Source organism: Lactuca saligna, chromosome 4, assembly GCF_052625555.1.
Source record: "Lactuca saligna cultivar CGN05327 chromosome 4, ASM5262555v1, whole genome shotgun sequence".
Taxonomy (NCBI): Eukaryota; Viridiplantae; Streptophyta; class Magnoliopsida; order Asterales; family Asteraceae; genus Lactuca; species Lactuca saligna.
In genome coordinates this window covers 110,893,155-110,916,985 of record NC_136420.1, presented here as the reverse complement: position 1 = coordinate 110,916,985, position 23,831 = coordinate 110,893,155, and the positions used below count along the sequence as shown (strand labels likewise).

The 23,831-nt window shown below is 43.1% G+C and overlaps 1 non-coding gene across 1 annotated transcript; it reads right to left on the bottom strand.

The window, feature by feature from the left end:
• Positions 1-14,512: 14,512 nt before the first annotated feature.
• On the bottom strand, positions 14,513-14,619 carry LOC145044514 (small nucleolar RNA R71). The gene has a single exon (XR_013681461.1). It is a non-coding gene; the product is annotated as a small nucleolar RNA R71 (small nucleolar RNA).
• Positions 14,620-23,831: the final 9,212 nt, after the last annotated feature.

Below are 23,831 nucleotides of genomic sequence, written 5' to 3'. Positions count from 1 at the left end.
CTACAAGTCCATAAACACACTCAATCAAATACTAAACACTGCGCTTGGGGTAAAATGACTCTTTTACCCTTGGTCAAAGTCAACTCTCCTTTGGGCTGACTCGCCGAGTTGGGCCACCCAACTCGCCGAGTCCTACTCTCACTTTTCACTTTTACTCACTGCTACTCGTCGAGTCTGGCATTGACTCGACGAGTACCCTCTTGATCCAAGAACTCAGACAATCTTCATCCGACTCGCCGAGTCGTATGAACAGACTCGACGAGTTGTTCTTAATCCCAAGAAGATTGCCTTGGACTCGCCGAGTTGATGAACAACTCGCCGAGTCCCTCCATTACTGAGTTCACCCTCAACTCGCTGAGTCCCCACTCTAACTCATCTTGTCCACTCAACACTGATAAAACTGAAGAACTCGGGACTCGCGACCCAACTCGTCGAGTCGTTCTTCCGACTCGCCGAGTTGCCGCCATGCAACTGATTTTTACTCGATTTTGTTTGAATCCAAAGCATACAATTGATAGATCTGAGTCAAATAAGCTGATTTACCACGTAAAGTTTCCAACTTTACGTGCACAACCTCATGAATAAGGGAAATAAGGCTAAAAGATGCATAAAATGGGTAGACCTATGGTTATCATGCAATATAACTCCAAAAAGACAGTAGATCTGGGCTCTACAACACCCCAACATTCAGATCCATAGCTATTTCGACTTAATAAGACGTTCATTCAAGTGCAAGGCTTGGAATAAGCATCAACTAGCTCTTAGGAGAGCTCTAATGGAAGTTTAAAGCATATAACAAGATGGAACTCCGAAAATACCTCAATTAACTCTGATTTGGCCTTGGATCTTTGCACTACAACACTTCTCCTTGCTTCTTCCTTCTTCTCCTTCTTCACACCTTCACAAAATGGCACCAAAACACATATAAGTTCTTCAAGGGAGGTTTAAGGCTCTATCACTGCGTTCTCAGGGTGAGGGAGGCGAGAATGGGGGCTATAAGGTGGTATAAATAGTGGGCAACCCGGGAAATTTAGGGTTTCACCCAAACAGATGGACTCGCCGAGTCAGGGATATGGACTCGCCGAGTCCCCGGCTCCCGCGTGCCCTCAGGCGCGACCCTACTCGGCGAGTCAGGCTAGAACTCGCCGAGTCCCTCTTGAAAAACTCACTACTAATAAATCAACATACCGGGAACGGGTCATTACAATTCTCCCCCACTTGTCTCAGACTTCGTCCTCGAAGTCTGCTACGGCTGGATCTGCAAATAACTCCGGGTAGTGCGCTCTCATCTCCTCCTCAGCCTCCCACGTCCATTCAGACCCCTTCCGGTGCTGCCACTGCACCTTTACTAGCTGAATTACCTTGTTCCTCAAGGTCTTGGTCTTCCGTTCCAGAATCGCGACCGGCTTCTCGATATAATTTAGGCCGCTATCAACCTGAATGTCCTCTAACGGAATGACTTCTGTCTCATCCACCAAACACTTCCTCAACTGCGACACGTGGAAGGTGTTGTGTATCTGACTAAGCTCCTCAGGGAGATCTAACCGATAAGCAACCCGACCCACCCGGGCCAAAACCCTGAAAGGACCAATAAATCTGGGGCCCAATTTGCCCCTCTTCCGGAACCTGATGACACCTTTCCAAGGTGAGACTTTCAGAAGAACCATATCTCCCACCTGGAACTCCAAGTCCGAACGCCTCCTGTCGGCGTAGCTCTTCTGCCGACTCTGCGCAGTCTGCAGCCTACTACGGACTTGCTGGATCAATTCCGTCGTCTTGAGCACCACTTCGGTGCTCCCTATAACTCGTTGACCGACCTCGCCCCAACAAATCGGGGTCCTGCACTTCCTGCCATATAACATCTCAAAAGGAGGTCGATTAATACTCGCATGATAACTGTTGTTATACGAGAATTCCGCTAACGGTAGATACATATCCCAACTGCCCCCAAAATCTAAAACACATGCCCTAAGCATGTCCTCGAGAGTCTGAATCGTCCTCTCGCTCTGCCCGTCAGTCTGGGGATGAAAAGCGGTGCTGAAATGGAGACGAGTACCCATCTCGTCGTGGAATCGCTTCCAGAATCTGGATGTGAAACGAACATCTCGGTCCGACACCACCGATACCGGCACTCCATGACGTGCCACAATCTCTCGCACATAGATATCGGCTAACTTTTCCGCCGATATACTCTCCTAAATCGGAATAAAATGGGCACTCTTCATCAACCGATCCACTACTACCCATATCGAGTCCACCCCGCGTGCGGTCCTGGGGAGTTTGGTGACAAAATCCATGGTGATATCCTCCCATTTCCACACGGGAATGTCTAACGGCTGCATCTTGCCGTGAGGTCTCTGGTGCTCCGCCTTGACCTTCCGGCAGGTCAAACATCTCTCCACATACCAAGCGACATCTCGCTTCATGCAGGGCCACCAATAATCAGGTCGAAGATCTCGATACATCTTCGTAGCTCCTGGGTGGATAGAAAATCGAGACTTATGAGCCTCGTCCATCAATACTTGCCGTACCCCACCCCAGTACGGTACCCATATCCTACCATGAAGTGTCAACAAACCCCGACTGTCGTAATCAAATGAAGCTACTCGGCCCACTATCCTCTCACACTTCTGCCTCTCCTCCTTGAGGCCCTCCATCTGAGCCTCCTTGATCCGCTCCAACAACGGAGTGATCACTGTCATTCTCATACACAGATCTCTGATAGGGGCCATCGACACCTTGTGGCTCAGGGCGTCGGCCACCACATTGGCCTTCCCTGGATGATAAAGGATCTCACAGTCATAGTCCTTCAGCACGTCTAACCGTCTCCTCTGTCTCATGTTCAAACTCGGCTGATCCATAAGATATCGCAAACTCTTGTGATCCGTGTAAATAGTACAGCGGACCCCATAAAGGTAATGTCTCCAAATCTTGAGGGCAAACACAACTGCCCCCAGCTCCAAATCGTGGGTAGGATAATTAGCCTCGTGAGGCTTCAACTGTCTCGAGGCATAAGCTACTACATGGCCTCGCTGCATCAATACTGCTCCCATACATGTGATCGATGCATCACAATAGACTATGAAATCCTCTACTCCTTCTGGCAAGGTAAGGATCGGAGCCTCGCACAATCTCTGCCTGAGAGTCTCGAACGCCGCCTGCTGCTCAGGCCCCCAACGAAAAACCACCGACTTCTTGGTTAGCCGGGTGAGCGGCACTGCTATTTTGGAGAAGTCCTTAATAAATCTCCGATAATACCCTGCCTACCCCAGGAAGCTCCGAATCTCAGATGGAGACCTCGGGACCTCCCACTGCATCACGGCCTCAATCTTGGCTGGATCTACCAAAATACCCTTCTGGTTGACGAGATGACCAAGAAACTGCACCTCGCGCAACCAGAACTCACACTTGGAGAACTTTGCGAAAAGTCTCTCCCTCCTCAAAGTCTCCAACATCTCCCGCAGGTGCTCCTCGTGCTGCCCCTGTGTCTTGGAATACACCAAGATGTCATCTATAAACACTATCACCGACCGATCCAGCATCGGTCTGCACACGCGGTTCATGAGATCCATGAACGCGGCTGGGGCATTGGTGAGCCCAAATGGCATCACCACGAACTCATAATGACCATACCGGGTCCTGAAAGCAGTCTTCTGTACATCCTCATCTCTAACCCTCATCTGATGATAACCGGAGCGTAGATCGATCTTGGAGAACCAAGACGCTCCCTGAAGCTGATCAAACAAGTCATCTATCCTCGGAAGTGGGTAACGGTTCTTCACCGTTACATTGTTCAACTCCCGATAATCAATGCACATACGATGCGACCCATCCTTCTTCCTCACAAATAAGATCAGCGCTCCCCAATGCGAACTGCTCGGCCGAATGAAACCCTTGTCTAACAGCTCCTGAAGCTGTGTAGACAACTCCTGCATCTCAGGGGGAGCAAGTCGATACGGTGCTTTGGCTATCGGAGCCGCACCAGGAACTAGGTCGATCCTGAACTCAACCTGCCTCTCTGGAGGTATCCCCAGCAAATCCTCGGGAAACACATCCGGGTAGTCACGAACAACAGGAACATCATCAATCGCCGTCTTTCCCTTCTCCCGGGCATCCAAGACGTAAGCTACAAAACCGGCGCAACCCTGCTGAACATAGCGCCTCGCCCTCGCGGCGGAACAAAAGATCGGTCCTCGCTGGGGCCTCTCGCCCTGAATCACTATCTCTCCCCCACTGGGAGTGCGAACCCTCACTAGCTGTAGCTCACAATCAATCACCGCCCCATTGGGGCTTAGCCAATCCATGCCCACAATAACTTTATTCCCACGCAGGGGAATAGGAACCAGGTCCACTGAAAACTGCTCATCAAATATCTGAAGGGAACACCCTCTATGTACTCTGCCGACCCTCACGGTCCTATCATCTGCTATCTCAACCTCTAGTGGACAATCCAGCTCCCCGGGAGCTCTGCTAAATCTCTTGCTAAGCGCAAGCGATACAAATGATCGGGTAGCCCCCGAATCGAACAATACCAAAGCAGGGATGTCGTTCACCGGGAACGACCCTAAATAAAACATATCATCAAGAAATATTCAAACGATATAATAACAATTAAAGATGAAGGAAAGATTCATACCTGTCACCACATTAGGAGTCGCTCGCGCCTCCTCTGCTGTCATCTGAAATGCCCTGCTCTTCGCCACCGGCGCATCAGCTCGGCCCTGCCGGCCATCCGTAATCCTCAGGGTGGCAGGGGCAGGTGCAACCACCTTCCCTGCTGCAGCTAAACTGGGACACTGGGACCTTTTATGTCCCCTCTGATTGCACTGAAAGCAAATCAGATCTGATGTTGTAACCGTAGTAGCAGGGGCCGTACAATCCCTACTCAAATGCCCAATCCGACCGCACTTGTAGCAGCTGGAACTCCCTGCCTTGCACGCCCCCTCGTGCAATCTCCCACACTTGCCACACTGACCGTGGCTCTACTGACCCCTAGACCTGTGATCTGAAACCTTGGGCTTTTTGCCCACACTGCCTGAACCCGAAAACGCCTCCGGTTTCCTCTTCTTCTCCATCTCGAGATCAATCTCCCTCTCTCTAGCTCTGGCAATCATGTCGTCCAGCGTTTTACAACTGGACCGGCTCACAAACATGCGAATGTCACTCCGCAACATCTCATGATAAAGGGCCTTCTTCATCTCCTCATCGGCTGCATACTGAGGAACAAGAAGGGCCCTCTCCCTGAACTTGGCGGTGATCTCCACCACTGTCTCTGTAGTCTGGGTAAGATCCTGAAACTCCCTAGCTAACTGCTGTACCTCAATAACCGGTGCAAACTCCGCCCTGAACCTGGTAGAGAAATCAGCCCAGGTCATGGCATCCAATGCCGCATCATCCCCGATGGCATGTCCGACCTCCTCCACCAATCCCGTGCCCTGTCCTTCAGAAGACAGGATGCCAATCTGACCTTGTCCCCCTCGGGACACCTGCTAGTGCGGAAAGCGTTGGCCACATCCGCCAACCATCTGGTACTCGCTATGGGGTCCCGCGCCCCATGATAGTCTGGAGCCCCGCATGCCCTGAACTCCCTGAACGTAAGTGTGCGCGACCCCATCACGGCCGCCATCTCAGCACGGAAAGTACTCAATCTCTCATCCATCAGCTCTAAAATACCCTCCTTGATCGAACCGAAGATCACAGGAGTCTGCTCTAGTATGATGCGGGTAACCTCAAAAGAAAGGAACTCCCTAGTCTGTTCATCCATCTGCCCGGCCTCCGGGCCTGATCCCGATCCTGATCCCCCTCCGACATCTGAACTGCTGGCTGCTGGCCTCGGACGCAAAACTACCATTCTGAAACATATCATAACAACATCAGAACACTGAAATATCTCAAGGGATCATGATACTACTACTAGCTCCCTGGTCTTGTCTTGGCCTTCCTTAATTCGAGTACGGATCCTCTGCTTTCAGTAGTATGGGCCCCTACTACCTTCCACATCTATCCGTACTTTCCTCAAGAACTGCCTTGACTCCACCAAGTCACTTCTACTGCTGCTATTCTCTGCTACTCTCATCCTAGGCTTGCCCTAGAGAAGCCTCAAGCTCAACACGACTGGTCCTCAGCTGCTGTAGGTCTCCTCATAATGCCAGCTAGCCACCACCTAAACACCATCACATGTGATGAGGATCAGATAATCCTTCAAGTAAAAGATCCGTCCTTATAACGGTTGGACTCAAACAAGAGCTGCGCAATAGGGCCAGTCCCAACACTCTGGGATTATTCAAACTTGCTCACATGTGGTGTGACGTGTTCACCTAATGGCTAACTCCCACTACTCAGAACCCCACCAAGCACGAAGCAAGCAGCATTCGGACAAGGGAAACAGACTCAGGCAAAACTATTCTTATAACAAGAAACTGCACTAGCATAGGATGCTGAGCTCGTACTATCAGGCATAACCTAAACAGGCGATCCTACTGCTGTCTACTCAATTCTAGCATGCAATACTCATAAAGCTGTAACACATAAACAGGCACATAAGGCATTCTCCTAGATCCTTAGCCCTATACTAGCATGTTGTTCTACTGAAACTGAAACTGAACATATAACTTGTATGGGTAATTTGGGAGTACTTACTTGAGCTCGGCTGACCGCATGCACACACACCTCTATCTTGTTTAAAACAATTCTTTCTTTCTAAGTGCTTTCAAAATTCTTTTTGTAAAACGTTTTATCTTACTAAAATCTTTTATTTCCCTTAGTTTGAGTTCAGATACACCCGGAAGTGTATCCGAATCCCTCAAACCAGGGCTCTGATACCAACTTGAAACGACCCAAAAATTTTCGTTTTTCCATATAATCAAAACCATAATATAAGTATCATAACATAAAGACACGCGATGTATCCCCAAAACATAATAAAATATTGTGCGAAAAACTGTATCATACTACATCAATCCAAAACATCAAGAGACATCCCCAGGATAAAAGCTATGCTGCGGTGTGTGCGATGCTGTCACCCCGAGCTCTTCCCTTTGCTTGCGGAAGTACCAGAAACCAAAACTGAAACTGTAAGCACGAAGCTTAGTGAGCTCCCCCAAACTACCACATACCATACAATAACACATAAACACATATTAGGCCTTGCCCACTGCATCGGGCCGCAGCCCGGAACTGCATCGGACCGAAGTCCGGAACTGCATCGGACCGAAGTCCGGAACTGACTGGGACCTTGTCCCCTGCATCGGACCGAAGTCCGGAACTAACTGCATCAGATCGAAGTCCGAAACTGACTGGGACCCTGTCCCTTGCATCGGACCGAAGTCCGGAACTAACTGCATCGGACCGAAGTCCGGAACTGACTGACTGAACATGGCATAGCATAACACATCAATTAGCGTAACACATATACGACATGCTACATCGAGCCGTGGCCCGGAACACATAATACTTAACACATAAAACATAGCACACAAATCCTGTTCGAACCACGAAGGCATCGAACATACTAACTACTGCATCGGACCTAAATCCGGAAACTACTGCTAACTGAACGGGCCGGCATTGTGGCCTTAGACCCGTTCCTACTGGAAGGAGACTCACCTTGTAAGCTGGCTGCTGAGTGTGTGGCTCGGAAAGCTAACGGCGGCTGCTCCTGAATCTCCTCGGCTACAAGTCCATAAACACACTCAATCAAATACTAAACACTGCGCTTGGGGTAAAATGACTCTTTTACCCTTGGTCAAAGTCAACTCTCCTTTGGGCTGACTCGCCGAGTTGGGCCACCCAACTCGCCGAGTCCTACTCTCACTTTTCACTTTTACTCACTGCTACTCGTCGAGTCTGGCATTGACTCGACGAGTACCCTCTTGATCCAAGAACTCAGACAATCTTCATCCGACTCGCCGAGTCGTATGAACAGACTCGACGAGTTGTTCTTGATCCCAAGAAGATTGCCTTGGACTCGCCGAGTTGATGAACAAATCGCCGAGTCCCTCCATTACTGAGTTCACCCTCAACTCGCTGAGTCCCCACTCTAACTCACCTTGTCCACTCAACACTGATAAAACTGAAGAACTCGGGACTCGCGACCCAACTCGTCGAGTCGTTCTTCCGACTCGCCGAGTTGCCGCCATGCAACTGATTTTTACTCGATTTTGTTTGAATCCAAAGCATACAATTGATAGATCTGAGTCCAATAAGCTGATTTACCACGTAAAGTTTCCAACTTTACGTGCACAACCTCATGAATAAGGGAAATAAGGCTAAAAGATGCATAAAATGGGTAGATCTATGGTTATCATGCAATATAACTCCAAAAAGACAGTAGATCTGGGCTATTTCGACTTAATAAGACGTTCATGCAAGTGCAAGGCTTGGAATAAGCATCAACTAGCTCTTAGGAGAGCTCTAATGGAAGTTTAAAGCATATAACAAGATGGAACTCCGAAAATACCTCAATTAACTCTGATTTGGCCTTGGATCTTTGCACTACAACACTTCTCCTTGCTTCTTCCTTCTTCTCCTTCTTCACACCTTCACAAAATGGCACCAAAACACATATAAGTTCTTCAAGGGAGGTTTAAGGCTCTGTCACTATGTTCTCAGGGTGAGGGAGGCGAGAATGGGGGCTATAAGGTGGTATAAATAGTGGGCAACCCGGGGAATTTAGGGTTTCACCCAGACAGATGGACTCGCCGAGTCAGGGATATGGACTCGCCGAATCCCCGGCTCCCGCGTGCCCTCAGGCGCGACCCTACTCGGTGAGTCAGGCTAGAACTCGCCGAGTCCCTCTTGAAAAACTCACTACTAATAAATCAACATACCGGGAACGGGTCGTTACATATGGGTAAGTGGGAAGACATTGCTATGGATTTTGTCACTAAACTACCCAGAACAAATAATGGTCACGACATGATTCGGGTGGTCGTTGATCGATTCACCAAGAGTGCGCATTTCATAGCAGCCAGGGAGAAATGGTCTATGGAAAAACTTGCGAATTCTTATGTGAAGGAAATTGTGAGACTTCACGGTGTTCCACTAACAATTGTGTCGGATCGTGATAGTCGTTTCACCTCAAGGTTTTGGAAAAGTCTACAAGAGGAAATGGGTACCAAGTTATGTTTAAGTACAGCTTACCATCCGCAGACTGATGGTCAGAGTGAAAGAATGATACAAACACTTGAAGATATGCTGAGAGCATGTACCTTGGAATTCCTAGGTAATTGGGATGAACATTTACCGTTGGTAGAATTTTCCTATAATAATAGTTTTCACTCGAGCATTAAGATGGCACCTTACCAAGCTTTGTATGGACAAAAGTGTCGTACGCCGTCTTGTTGGCTTGAGGCTGGGGAAAAGCAGTTTATGGGACCGGAGATGGTTCATCAAACTGCTGAAAAGTTGAAAATAATTAGGGAAAGAATGTTAGCGGCTCAGGATCGTCAAAAGAGCTATGCTGACAAGAAGCGAAGACCGATGACTTTTGAAGTTGGGGATTCGATTTTGCTTAAAGTCTCGCCGTGGAAGGGACTTATAAGATTTGGTAAAAGGGGAAAGTTGAGTCCAAGGTTTATTGGACCGTTTAAAGTTCTTCAGAGGATTGGGAACCAAGCTTACAAGCTCGAATTACCTGAAGAACTGAATGGAATTCACAACACATTTCATGTGTGTTATTTGAGAAAGTTCACGGGAGAAGTTCCCGATATAATTCCAATTTCTGAATTGAGAATCGATGAGAACAAAAGGTTGATTGAAGAACCAGAGGCAATTGTTGACCGAAAGACTAAGAAGTTGCGACACAAGATGGTCGAGTTAGTGCTTGTCCGATGGAAACACACGAATGGGCCGAATCTCACCTGGGAGACGGAGAGTGACATGTTGAGTCGCTATCCGCATTTGTTTGTTGATGTGTGATTCCGGGGATGGAATCATTCTAAGGTGGAGAGAATTGTAACGCCTGTGTTTCTGGGCTTTCCACTTTTGGCAATATAATGGTCTAGGTTAACCTTTGTAACCCGTTTTGAAATAATAAGATTGTATTATTTGAGTATTATGTGATTTGTGCTTAATTGCTTAATTATGTGGTTTGATTAATTAAGAATAAAAATAAGCGTCAAAATTTAAGTGTAAAATAAACTTGATATGTTTAGATAATGTCGTAGTAGTTGAAACAAGGTTTCCGGAGATATAAAGAATGCCGAAATCCGAGTTATAACGAGGAAGTTATGACCTGTCGAAGTTTCGCGACAAAACCGGCAACGCCGATTAACGTAAAAAGTGAGATTTACGTTAGAGCGATATTTAGCCTTAGTGATCTAAATGAGAATCGAAGATCTCGTTGTTAGTATCAAAGCGATAAAAAGTTAGGCGAGAACGGACGTCAAACGAAGAAGCTATGAATTTATAACGAAAATTTCTGTCCCGGCCTATTAAAAATAAATAATAAAAATAAATTCAAAATTATCCGACAGAGTCTAAACGAAAGTTGTAGAGCGCAGTCTCACCTTTCCGTGGATATAAAGAACGTCGAAAACGGAGTTCGTATGAAGAAGATATGAATTTCTGAATTTTATTACTTAATTTGTATTTATTTTTAATTGAAAATTCGGAAGCATTATCCGAAGACGAGTCACAGCTCTGATCCGAGGTACGCGCCGTGTACTCGAGTATGCCCCGCGTACAGCCAAAGTGTCGACACTTCGGATGACGCATGCAGTGACGCAATTCGGAGGCAGTACGCGCTGCGTACTGCTATACGCCCTGCGTACGAGGGGGTTCCAACCTCCTATAAATAGGATGCGAGGGCAGCTAGCCAATTTGCTAATTTCCTCTCGTTTTCGTGCCGAAGCTCTGCGGTTTTACCCCCGAAGCCATCCTGAAGCCCCGGTAATATTCCCGAGTCCTGAAGCGAGTCCCGAGATCCCGAGGATCCCGAGAAGTGCGGTTTCTGAGCCGAAGCTTTGCCCGTGAGAAGTTCGATTTTCGTAGAGATCTTCCAAATCTGCGGAGGATTATGACTTCTGCAAGTCGTAGTGCTGTCCGATTATCTTCTGATCAAGTGAGTGTATACTACCTTTCATAAACGCAATAATAATACAACTACGGTTTGAGTGTATTAAGTTTATCGTCGTTTATACGTGTGAAGGCGTTGTTACTTTCTCCTAACGTATAACTATAAAGTATTTTATACGAGATACGTGTTATGTGTATATTTTGTTGTTATATGTGTGAATGTATATTCACCTTCTTCTATCTTACAGATATGATTATATCTATATGAAATACGAGTTATGTGTGTGTGCCTCATCTGTTATATGGAAAATGTATTGATCAAGCATGCTATACAGGTTTTGAAAATATGTATAAAAATGTATGTTTTTATCTACTAATATGTTGGGTAGAACATGGGTAGATAGTTGGTGTGTAATAAACAGATGAGAGGCCTCGTTGTTGTTTGATCCAGTCATCTAGCGGAATTTAGATGACGACCACGGACTTTTTTAGATAGTCCAGTGGAACGCTAGCAGGCTCATAACCTGTAGGTGTTAATGAACTTGGGTGTTCATTCGCTGTATTCCATCCCCCTCATGGTTGCCTTATTTGACTTATATTGCTGAGGAAACCCCGCAGCATGTGTTGTCACCCCGATGAAAATATTCTTAGATTAGGTCCCTTGTGTTAGTTATTTTAGGGACGTAAAGTGAGAATAACGGGAAATGGGTAACTGGGTTATTGTTGGTTGATAATAATTAATTTAATTATTTATTGTGGGTTGAAAACCCTATATGCTCACTAGGCTCCCAAGCCTGACCCACTCAGTTTTATTTGTATTACAGGAAGTAGCGCAAGGGCGTAAGATGGATGAACCATCAAGTTGTTTTGTTTGCAAGTCTACATATGTTTATATTTGTTATATGACTTGTAATGTATTCGTTTATGCTTATTGGTCTGTATCGGAACATGACACCCCGAGTTTTGATTATAATGAAAATACATTTCTTTTATGAAATGCTTTGGTAAACATTGTTTTATCATGTTTTGTTTTTGGGAACAAATTCCGCAACTCTTTCAAATCAAAAGGATTTACTCTGAATTTATTTTAAAAGCATAAATAAAAATCGATCTTTTCTGGCCGAGATTTTGGGGATGTCACAGTTGGTATCAGAGCTAGGGCACGGGTCGATGTGTTCGACAGGGATGTCGAACCCTATAATGGGGGGTGAAGGTGGGTTGCACCTGATCCTACATCGGCTTGGAAGGAGAACAAAACATCTCCTTATAAGGGGTGTGGATACCTTACTTATCACAACGCGTTTTAAAGTCGTGAGGGCAGTAGATCCCATAAGAACTCTGCAGTTAAGCGTGCTCGGGCGGGAGTAGTACCAGGATGGGTGACCCCCTGGGAAGTCCTCGTGCCGAGTGGCCCAAAGCGGACAATATTGTGATACGTGCCAGAGGGGGGTGTTACAAGTTGGGTCTACTACTCGCCAAGTACACCCTGTTTTGGGATAATTATAAATACCAACCCATTATCCGATTGGAAAAGACTTTTGGCAATTTTGAGAGCTAAACCTGCGACAAAGAATCCCTGGAGGATCTAAGGAACCCTAATCGTCAATCCTTGGAAGAATCAAGGCTATTAGGTTAATCATTCCACTTAGCTTTAGGAATTTAAGATGTTTAGCTTAGTTAAATCTGCTATTGAGTTTGTTTTTATCATGACTATGAGCTAAATTCATTTAGTTTCTGTTTGGGAAGACTAATTTGCTCCAATGGTTATAATATACTTTTTGATTGATTATGATTTGGTGATTTTATTAAATTAAGTTTGTTAAAGAACCTTATGCATTGATGACAACTATTTTCTGTTAATTGTAAGGTAATTAGGCTGCATGAACATCTCTTGATTATTAACCTCATATGTATTGTGAACACGTGATCATATGCTTAAGAGTAATGAATATGAAATTAAGATTAATTAGAAAATAGGTTAGTTAATGGGTGAGCTTGTTTGAGGAACCAACAAACAAGAGGTTAATTGAAATATCAACTTGATTAACCAATTACAAATCTTATTTAATCCAAATAATTGAACTAGGGAATTAGTTAATTTAAACAATTGGCCACTGCTTGAATTAATTTACTGTCTAAGGGTTAGGAGTAATTAACATGAACCTAACCACTATAGTTGGTAACCAATAATAATTAGTTTATTATTAAAATAACCATAGGAGTGAATTAGTTGAACCTAAACAGAAACCCTTTAATAAATTTGGTGAATTTGTCATTTGTTTTAATCGTTAGTTAGTTAATTGTTTTATTTGCTATGTTTAAGTTTCTAGTCTTGTAAAACTAGAGAAAAAACCTTTTACTTTTATTATTTGCTTAGTTAAAACTAGTTATTAGATCAATTTTCGTTCCCTGAGTTCGATACCCTACTTGTCCAACTATACCACTAAAAGACAGGTTCACTGCCTTTGTGTGCTTAACTCATTAATAAAAAGTAGGGTTAAAAGTAGTTGGTTTTCCACACATCAAGTTTTTGGCACCGTTGCTGGGGAAAGGTTCTAAATAATTTATCTACTTTCTAATTTTTTCGACCCTTTGTGTGAGTTTACTGGCACAAAGTTAATTTATTGCACATTAGTAATTAGTAGTTAGGTTTTAGGATCTAAATTAGTTTTTATTTTAAGTAACACTGCTACTCGCCGAGTGCATTCGCACCTACTCGGCGAGTACAACACAGTGTCAGTTTTTATTTTTCGTTTTTTTAGTACAATTTTTTTTGTTATTTTTACGTTGTTATCGTCTTAATTTCAAGACTTTCATGACCAAAGGATCAAACACCCCGCTGGTGCCCCCGTTTGAAGATCCTAAATCCGCTTTGAGAAGAAACAAAGGAAAAGATGTGGAAAGCTCGAATACACCAAAAAAGTCACCTTTGTCGAATTTGAAGACTGTTTTAGGCAAGAAGAAGAGCAGCAAATCAGGAGCATCCAGCGCATCTTTGGCAAGTGAAGACCCGATCAAGGAAGACACCGAGTACGACACTGAAGAAGAAGAAGAACCCACGTACGGGCACGACTCCGATTCCGGCGACGAGTTAGCTCATACCATGGCTAACATTGATGAAATCCCCATGGGAGAATGGAAGAAGAGGATCCGCGATGACACTGGCCCGGGACTTGTGTAGCCCGCAATTACTGCTACTGCTACTTTTGAGCTAAAGGGCCACATACTTGCCCATCTCAAGGAAATCCCTTTCTACGGAAAAGATCACGAAGATGCCTACAAGAATTTGGATGAAGTTAATGATGTAGCTGATTACTTCAATGTTCCAAATGTTCCTCGCGAGACTCAACTACTTCGCATGCTTCCAGTGACATTCAAAGGTGCTGCAAAAGACTAGCTCAAATCACTTCCCCCCCCCCCCCCCGGATCAGTCACCACATGGGCCAAGATGAAAGAAGAATTCATTGACCACTTTTTCCCACCTTCCAAGAGAGCCAAACTGAAGAAAGCAATAGCTAACTTTGAACAACAAGCTGGAGAGTCATTATATGAAGCTTGGGAGAGGTACAAGAGCTTACTAAGAACCTTCCCACATCATGATCTAAATAGCCAGCCAGAAGTCTCCATTTTCTATGATGGAGTCAATGTCACAACTAGGCAGCTACTTGACTCGCAAGACCCGCTCACCAAAAAGCCACCCCCATTAATCAAGGAATTAATTGAAGAATTCTCTAAGCACTCTAGAGAATACCACAACCCAAGAAACGATGTTACTAGGGGAGCCACATATGCAGCTACTGAAGACTTATCTGCGGTCATGGCTATGCTAAAAAGTATGGATAGGAGGATGGATAAAATGGATCAAACAATCCACGCTATGCGGTGGGTTGTGAAAATTGCAATGGACCTCATCTTACTAGAGACTGCAACTTGGATGAAAATGGCAACAAAAAGGTGCAAGTATGTTACTCAAGTGGAGACCGATATGATGAAGACTGGTGAAAACCAAAGAAAGAGTGGCTCCCGTATGAAGAGTACAAGAAGGCTAAGGAGGAGAAGTACAAGCAGAAAGGAAGACGTTTTTACGAAAAGGAGGAGCCAGTACAAGAAAGAAAACCAAGTTTGGAAGAAATGCTTACCAAATTTGTAGCTGCTTCAGAAAAAAGACATAGTGATCATGATGCTGCAATTCAAGAAACAAGAAATATCCTTAGAAACCAGCAAGTATCCATTAACAACATAGAGACGCAGCTAGGGCAACTTGCTCAACAAATAAACCAAAGATCACCGGGCGAACTCCCTAGTAAAACCGAAAATAACCCACGAGGCGCGCACATAAATATAGTTACAACAAGAAGTGGGAAAATAATTACCCCTCTGGCCCCTATTCAGAAAGAAGCAACTAAACAATCACAGAGGAAAGAGGCAGAAAATCAAGTAGAAGATTGAAACTTTCAATCTGACAGCCCTACTCGCCGAGTACCAAACATGGACTCGGCGAGTACAATACCAAATCCGAAAGAATAGGTCCCTGAAAATCCATATCAGCCTCCAATGCCATACCCAACCCATGCTAAGTTCTTATATCATATCAAGACTCTTCAAATCAATGTACCCTTTATTGAAGCTTTCATCCAAATGCCCAAATATGCCAAGTTCCTTAAGGAACTTCTTACAAATAAAAGGAAGATGGAAGAAGTGAAGAAGGTGGTTCTAAATGAAAACTGTTCAGCTGCTATGCTAAATAAGTTACCAAAGAAGAAAGGTGACCCAGGGAACTTAACACTACCTTGCCAATTTGGCAACTTAGCTATAATTCATGCCTTAGCTGATTCGGGAGCAACAACAACTTAATGTCGTATTCGTTCATCAAGAAGCTGGATCTCTCGGAACCAAGGCCAATTCGCATGGTAATCCACTTAGCAAACAAGACTGTCACTTTCCCAAGGGGCATATGCGTAGATTTGCTAGTCAAGGTGGACAAATTCATATTTCCGGCTGACTTTATCATTCTAGACATGGAGGCGGATCCTCAAGTCCCGATCATCCTCGGAAGACCCTTCCTCAACACTACAAGTGCTATAGTAGATATGCGGGATTCAAAGCTTACCTTGCAGGTAGATGATGATTCTGTAACCTTTGGGGTTGATCAAGCTATATATTATTCAAGGAACAGTGACAACACAGCTTTCTCAATCGACATGCTACACGAACTATTTGATGCAAAAAAAGACTTAATGGAGATCGATAGGCTGCTGGAAGAAGCTGAATATGAAGAAATAATGAAGCAATCTGAGAGCCCTACTCGCCGAGTAGGGCCGATCTACTCGTCGAGTTCCTCCTTTGAAAATTAGGAATTCGTAAATTCAGCCACCAACTCGCCGAGTACCATACCTGCACTTGGCGAGTCCAGCAGTCAAAACCAAAAATCTGAGCTGAAAACATTACCTGAACATTTGGAGTATGATTTCCTTGAAGAGGGCAACCAAAAGCCAGTGATTATAGCCTCTCACCTGTCCAAATCTGAAAAGGAGGAGCTCGTGCAAGTGTTGAAGAAACGGAAGTGTGCCGTAGCTTGGAGCATCACCGGCATCAAGGGAATAAGCCCATCTTATTGCTCTCACAAGATCAATCTGGAAGATGGAGTGAAGCCGGTTGTGCAGCACCAAAGAAGACTGAACCCGAACATGCAAGAAGTAGTCAAGAAGGAAGTGGTCATACTCTTAGATGCGGGAATTATCTATTCCATTTCCGATAGTCCGTGGGTGAGTCCGGTCCAAGTGGTGCCCAAGAAAGGAGGGATGACGGTGATAACCAACGAGAAGAATGAGCTAATCCCGACACAAATGGTAACCGGTTGGAAAGTGTGCATCGATTATCGAAAGTTAAACGATGCCACTCGAAAAGACCATTTTCCCTTACCTTTTATTGATGAAATGTTAGAAAGGTTATCGGGCCATAGTTACTATTGCTTTCTAGACGGATTCTCGGGTTATTTTCAAATACCCATAGACCCCATGGACCAAGAAAAGATCACATTTACTTGCCCAAGTGGGACTTTTGCTTATTGGCACATGCCCTTTGGGCTATGCAATGCACCCGCGACTTTTCAAAGGTGCATGACTGCCATATTCCACGACTTGGTGGAAAAATTCATGGAAGTCTTTATGGACGACTTTTCTATTTTTGGATCTTATTTCCATGATTGTCTCACAAACCTTGACTTAATGCTCAATTGGGAGAAATGTCACTTTATGGTCAAAGAGGGTATAGTGTTGGGCCACAAAGTTTCCAAAAAGGGAATTGAAGTGGATCAGGCAAAGATTGACACCATTGCCAAATTACCCCCGACCAACTAATGTGAAGGGTATTAGAAGTTTTCTAGGACACGCGGGTTTTTACCGGCGTTTCATAAAAGATTTTTCCAAAATAACTAGACCTTTGACGCAATTATTATTAAAAGACGCACCATTTAATTTTACTAAAGAGTGTTTAGAGGCGTTTGAATTTTTAAAGGAAAAATTAACTAATGCCCCGATCATTGTTGCACCAAATTGGAGTTTACCCTTTGAAATTGTGTGTGATGCTAGTGATTTTGCATTAGGAGTTGTCCTTGGTCAAAGGGTTGATAAGCACTTTTGACCCATATATTATGCTAGGAAGACTCTAAATCCAGCCCAAGAAAATTACACCACCACGGAAAAAGAACTATTAGTTGTGGTGTATGCTTTTGATAAATTCCGTCCATATTTAGTTTTATCAAAAACAACCGTTTTTACTGACCACTCTGCTATCAAGTATTTGTTTTCCAAACAGGATGCCAAGCCAATATTAATAAGATGGGTGCTACTTCTTCAAGAATTGACATAGAGATACGAGACAAAAAGGGAATGGAGAATTTAGCAGCTGACCATTTGTCAAGACTTGAAAACCTGCAATTGCATGAAGATAGACTTTGCGATGATTTCCTAGACGAGTATATTATGGTGGTTGTGGGAGAAGAGCCATGGTTTGCAAATATAGCTAATTACTTAGCTAGCAATTACATCCCAAAAGATCTCACAAGTGGGCAATCTTCGAGAGGGGGCAATCTTCGAGTTACCATGTTCAGAAGGGGGCAATCTTTATTGTTTTATTTATTATTGTTATGCAGATACCATGTTCAGAAGGGGGCAATCTTCGAGAGGGGGAAGCCAAGGTGAAATCCCGTGGCTCTCGTTCCGACAAATAGCGTCCAAATCCTCACAAGCCCGAGCCAATAACAAGCTTGAGGTGCTGTAACAAAAGGAAATTCATTTTCCTAACGATGTGGATTGGGATTGGTTAGGCAAAGTGGGTTTGGAAGAACAGCTCACTCCCTATTTGGTGAAGGAGGGCAATTTGGGGGATAGCACCATCATCTGTGATGGTTGGTTGCAATTGTTCAAGATACAGGAACCGGTGTATGCTGAGTTGTGCTGGGAATTTTTTGCTACCATCTCATTCCGAGGTGGTAGTGAGTATTACAACCCCAACATCATTACTTTTTCTCTTTGTGGGGAGCTGCGGCAGTGTAACATGGCGGAATTCTCTTGGAGGTTGGGGGTTTATGACCAAAGCACCATGCTTAATGAAGATTTTGAATCATTTTTGGAACACTGCCATAAGGATCTTCCCGAGGGGGTGGTGGTCTCTACCTGGTGGAACACTATTGCCAACCGGGTCTACATTCCTTCTACCACCCAGGAGGATCATATTCACTCACCAATCCATCGCCTTATCCACCGCCTTGTGGGCAACACTATCAACATGCGGAAGGATTGGGATAAAGTCCCAACCATTGACATTTTCTATCTCTGGAGTATTATTACTCCTGATGCTTTCTACAATTTCCCCTATTGCATTGCCAGATTTTTAGCTAAAGAGGCGGTTAAGGAAAAAGCTAACTCCAAGATTAATGGAGGCATGTTTGTTACGAGGCTTGCTAGGTCATATGGGGTGTTAGACTTACAAGAGGTGAGGGCACTCATGGTCATTTACCCTCCACCGTTCAAAACTGCTTTATGCAGGAGGGCATGGATCGTTGAGAAGTTTGGTGACTCCTCTTCCATTCCACATGCGGACGAGCCGGTAATCCCCAAGGATCTGGGAAGACGGGTAGCGAGCGGGTAAGGGAGGATCCACCGGTTATTCCGGTGGAGGAGGATAATGATGGGTGGAATCAAGTGGAGTACCGGCGCTACCTGGACGATATCGGACGAGGGGTTAATTATAACAACCAATCGTTCAAGTATCTTTTTGAGCAAATGAACATTGCTCCAAGACCCAGTCTGGGATACCCCTACATTATGAATTGGGAAGAGAGAATGATGAGGGGTGATGGAGGAGGAGGAAGTGGAGCTGGAGGGGAAGACATGGAAGAAGAAGAAGAATGAAGACTTTGTTTTTTTTTTTTTTTTATGTTTTATGATGTTTTCTTTTGCAAAATTGTAAACTTGGATAATTTTTATTTTTTGTTGGGATGATTATTACTTTCACTTTTAGTTGTTTATTTTCAGGTATGGAAGATTAGGAAGTATACTAAATTGTTGATGGACAAGTAAGGAATGAGAGAAGTTCAAGAAAAATTATAAAAAGTCTTGTCCTTAGGATTGAGACCGTTAGAGTCGAGAGTCATGAAGAGTGTTGCTGCTGAAGGACTTAGAGAAAGGGTCAGTGAAATGCCCGATTTCAAAACCCGAGGTCAAAGGAAAAAGAAATGGATTAAGTTTTGGAAATACAGTACTTACTCGCCGAGTGCACAAAACCTACTCGGCGAGTACATAGGAGTATTACACGTATGGTTCCAGGCTGAGAGCTACTCGCAGAGTACACGGAACTACTCACCGAGTAGACTTACAATTTTCAAGTCTCAAAGCTATTTTGAGCACTTTCACTGCAGCATTTATCCACTTTTTATGAAGAGTTTTTACTAGAAATCTTCTAAGAAGTTTGTTCTGCGACATTTTGAAGCTGTCAACCACACGAGACGTTTGACACCCAAGACATGGATGAGGTGTTCCCATGTCTAAAGTCCATTGAAGATGGACCTGAAAAGAACAAAATCAACCCAATCTACTGCTACCCCTGAGGAGTTTGTTCCAATTCTCTCTATATTTGCATTTTTATTATACAATGAGGGCATTGCATAAAATAAGTGTGGGGTAGGGGGTTGGTCACAAATTAGAAAATTTAGAATCTTAATTTAGGTTAATTTTTAAAAAATTTAAATTGTTGCATGCCAAAAAGGAAAATTACTTAGGAATTAATTTAGAATATTTTGGTAGAAGCAACTAGGGTTCCATGTTAGAATTGTGTTGATAACTGCATGGAAACCTAAATGTTTAGTTGAGCTTATATACGTTCTAGTGCATTTGTCGCTTCCTTATTCCAGTGAAATCATGAGAGAAAAACACGACCTCGCTCAACCTGAGGGATGCAATATGTTTAGCATCATGTACCAGAAATGTATCCAGGAAAATTATTATCTTTAGCCAATAAAGGTTGAAGTTGAGCGCCCTTGCTTAAGCATGTAGGGTTTTGAGTGAAAAAAGTGAGGAACATGTGAAAAAAAGAGAATTACAAGAGAAGTTGAAGAATTTTTGTAGCATCAAGGTCAAATATCAAATATGAAGATCAAAAATTCCAAAGAAATTCAAAAAGTGAAGATACCAAAAAACCAAACAACAAAGGTGGTGAATTCAAAGAGATCAGCGATCAAATGTCAAAGAAATAGAGAATTCCAAAGAGCTCCAATGTGGTATCATAAATTGTAATTGTCTAGATTATGTATGCTTGGGTTGCTCAACCAAAAATACCTTGAGGTTAGAAGGTTTTCTGAGGATTGATTCGGAGAGATGAATAAAATGAGCATAGTTCGGGGTGAGTGGGAGAATGTTTATGAGCATTGTGAGTATTTCGAGTATGGGGGGTATTTAGGACAATTTTAGACACAAATGCATGCATTGTGGTCTTAGCATAATGGTTGGGTTAGATTGGAGTTGTCATATGTGGTTCTAATATGTTAAAATTCAGTTTCGCTTGGGGGCAAGCAAAAGTTAAGTATGGGGTAATTTGATATGTGCTTAATTAGTTAATTATTTAGCATATATTTTTATTCATTTTTGACTAATTATGTGTATAATGTGGACAAAAGATACTTAATACTGCTTAACTTTTCTTTTCAGTCCATATGACATGCTTGGGAGTAAAAAGAAACAAAGGGAAGCACTTGAAGACCAAAGAGTGAAGAATGAAGGACAAAAGCAGTTGTACTCGACGAGTTCTCGAGCAGACTCGGCGAGTACAAGAGAAGATTCCAGAAGATAAGTCAAGACTCCTGATTTGAGATGGATAACTAGCACCTACTCGACGAGTTGGGTCTGCTACTCACCGAGTACACCCTATTTTGGGATAATTATAAATACCAACCCATTATCCGATTGGAAAAGACTTTTGGCAATTTTGAGAGCTGAACCTCTGACAAAGAATCCCTGGAGGAGCTAAGGAACCCTAATCTTCAATCCTTGGAAGAATCAAGGCTATTAGGTTAATCATTCCACTTAGCTTTAGGAATTTGAGATGTTTAGCTTAGTTAAATCTGCTATTGAGTTTGTTTTTATCATGACTATGAGCTAAATTCATTTAGTTTCTGTTTGGGAAGACTAATTTGCTCCTATGGTTATAATATACTTTTTGATAGATTATGGTTTGGTGATTTTATTAAATTAAGTTTGTTAAAGAACCTTATGCATTGATAACAACTATTTTCTATTAATTGGAAGGTAATTAGGCTGCATCAACATCTCTTGATTATTAACCTCATATGTATTGTGAACACTTGATCATATGCTTAAGAGTAATGAATATGAAATTAAGATTAATTAGAAAATAGGTTAGTTAATGGGTGAGCTTGTTTGAGGAACCAACAAACAAGAGGTTAATTGAAATATCAACTTGATTAACCAATTACAAATCTTATTTAATCCAAATAATTGAACTAGGGAATTAGTTAATTTAAACAATTGGCCACTGCTTGAATTAATTAATTGTCTAAGGGTTAGGAGTAATGAACATGAACCTAACCACTATAGTTGGTAACCAATAATACTTAGTTTATCATTAAAATAACCATAGGAGTGAATTAGTTGAACCTAAACAGAAACCCTTTAATAAATTTGGTGAATTTGTCATTTGTTTTAATCGTTTGTTAGTTAATTGTTTTATATGCTATGTTTAAGTTTCTAGTCTTGTAAAACTAGAGAAAACCCCTTTTACTTTTATTATTTGCTTAGTTCAAATTAGTTATTAGATCAATTTTTGTTCCCTGGGTTCGATACCCTACTTGTCCAACTATACCACTAAAAGACAGGTTCACTACCTTTGTGTGTTTAACTCATTAATAAAAAGTATGATTAAAACTAGTTGGTTTTCCACACATCAATAACTTCAGGGATTGCAATTTAGAATTAGATGCATGTTTTTGAATACAAGAGAATGAGCTCTATTTATAGAGACTCATGAAGTACCCTAGATTACATCTCTAAAAGTAGCCATGCAGGGCATACTGGACAATAGAGAGTATTACTAAAACACAAATAAAGTAATCTAGTAAAGAATATGCGGTAGGTAGAGACTTCGGTAGCGATTGCTAATGAAGAAGCTTGACTGCGGGGGCATGATGACTGTGGTAGCTGAAGTTCAAGAGTGTCACTTTTTATGATTCAGCAACTTCCCCCTAAGTGACCTCTTTATCTTTTGATCAGCTATCAAGTTTAAGAAACTTGATCATGATCCACCAAATTTCCTAATGTTCTCCAACCAGATGATTCTTCTTAAGATCTTGAACTTGACTTCTGTAGTAGTGTTCTTTGATTTTTCAACTACGATTTGGCAGATATCAAGTTGCTTCCTGGTTAGGCGATGCATGGCAGTCATAGGAATGAAATATTTGACATTATCGGTTTTTGTTTTGAAAATGACTCCAAGTTCAACATAGTTGGTTGCACCTAAGGATCTTTCTTCATAGCCTTCGGTAGGGATTGGTGCGGGGTCAAGTTGTGGTAGATTAAATTTCTTGGGAATGGTGGGGAAGATGTCTGCGTCGATTTTAGCAAAATCACAAAATATTTCCTTCAAGAAAGTATTAGCCCTTTCAAGTGTAATATTCATCATCTGGTGCTTCTCAGACATGTGTTGGAAAACCTTTGCAATGATAAAGACTTCTTCCGGGATCATACAAGGGAAGTCAGCCTGGGTACAGACATAATTGTGTTCCCTTCTAGTTAGAGTGTATTGTATTAACTCAGCCTTCATGAACTTCCTAATGTTATAGTTCTTGACTGCAGATTGTCTATCGTTAAACCATATATTCGGAATTTGAGAGGCATGCTTAGCATAAAAATGACTAAGTCTCTCAAATTCCAATGGCAGTCTTTTGGAGTCTGGAAGGTTGCGGTCGAACTGCTCAAATACTATGAAGTATCTGGCATTTGGAGAGATTGGGAGATCCCAATAGCCATCTGGAGGGGGTTCCGCATAGGTGAGGTGAGGAGTGTAATCATCATGAAGTAGTCTGCGGTGAGGATTAATACAAGAATTTATCAAGGATTCATCCATGACAATATCAAAACCGCATTCTCTCCATATGAGCTCAACAAGTTTGGCTGCCTTCTAATCTTTTTTCCTTTGGGTGGTGGCCGGTGAGTCATTTGTGCTCGGTGAAGACATGTCCCCCTCTTGAGGAGTTTAGACCCAGAGACTCCTCAAGCTATTTTTGAAGGCCATCAACTTTGGCA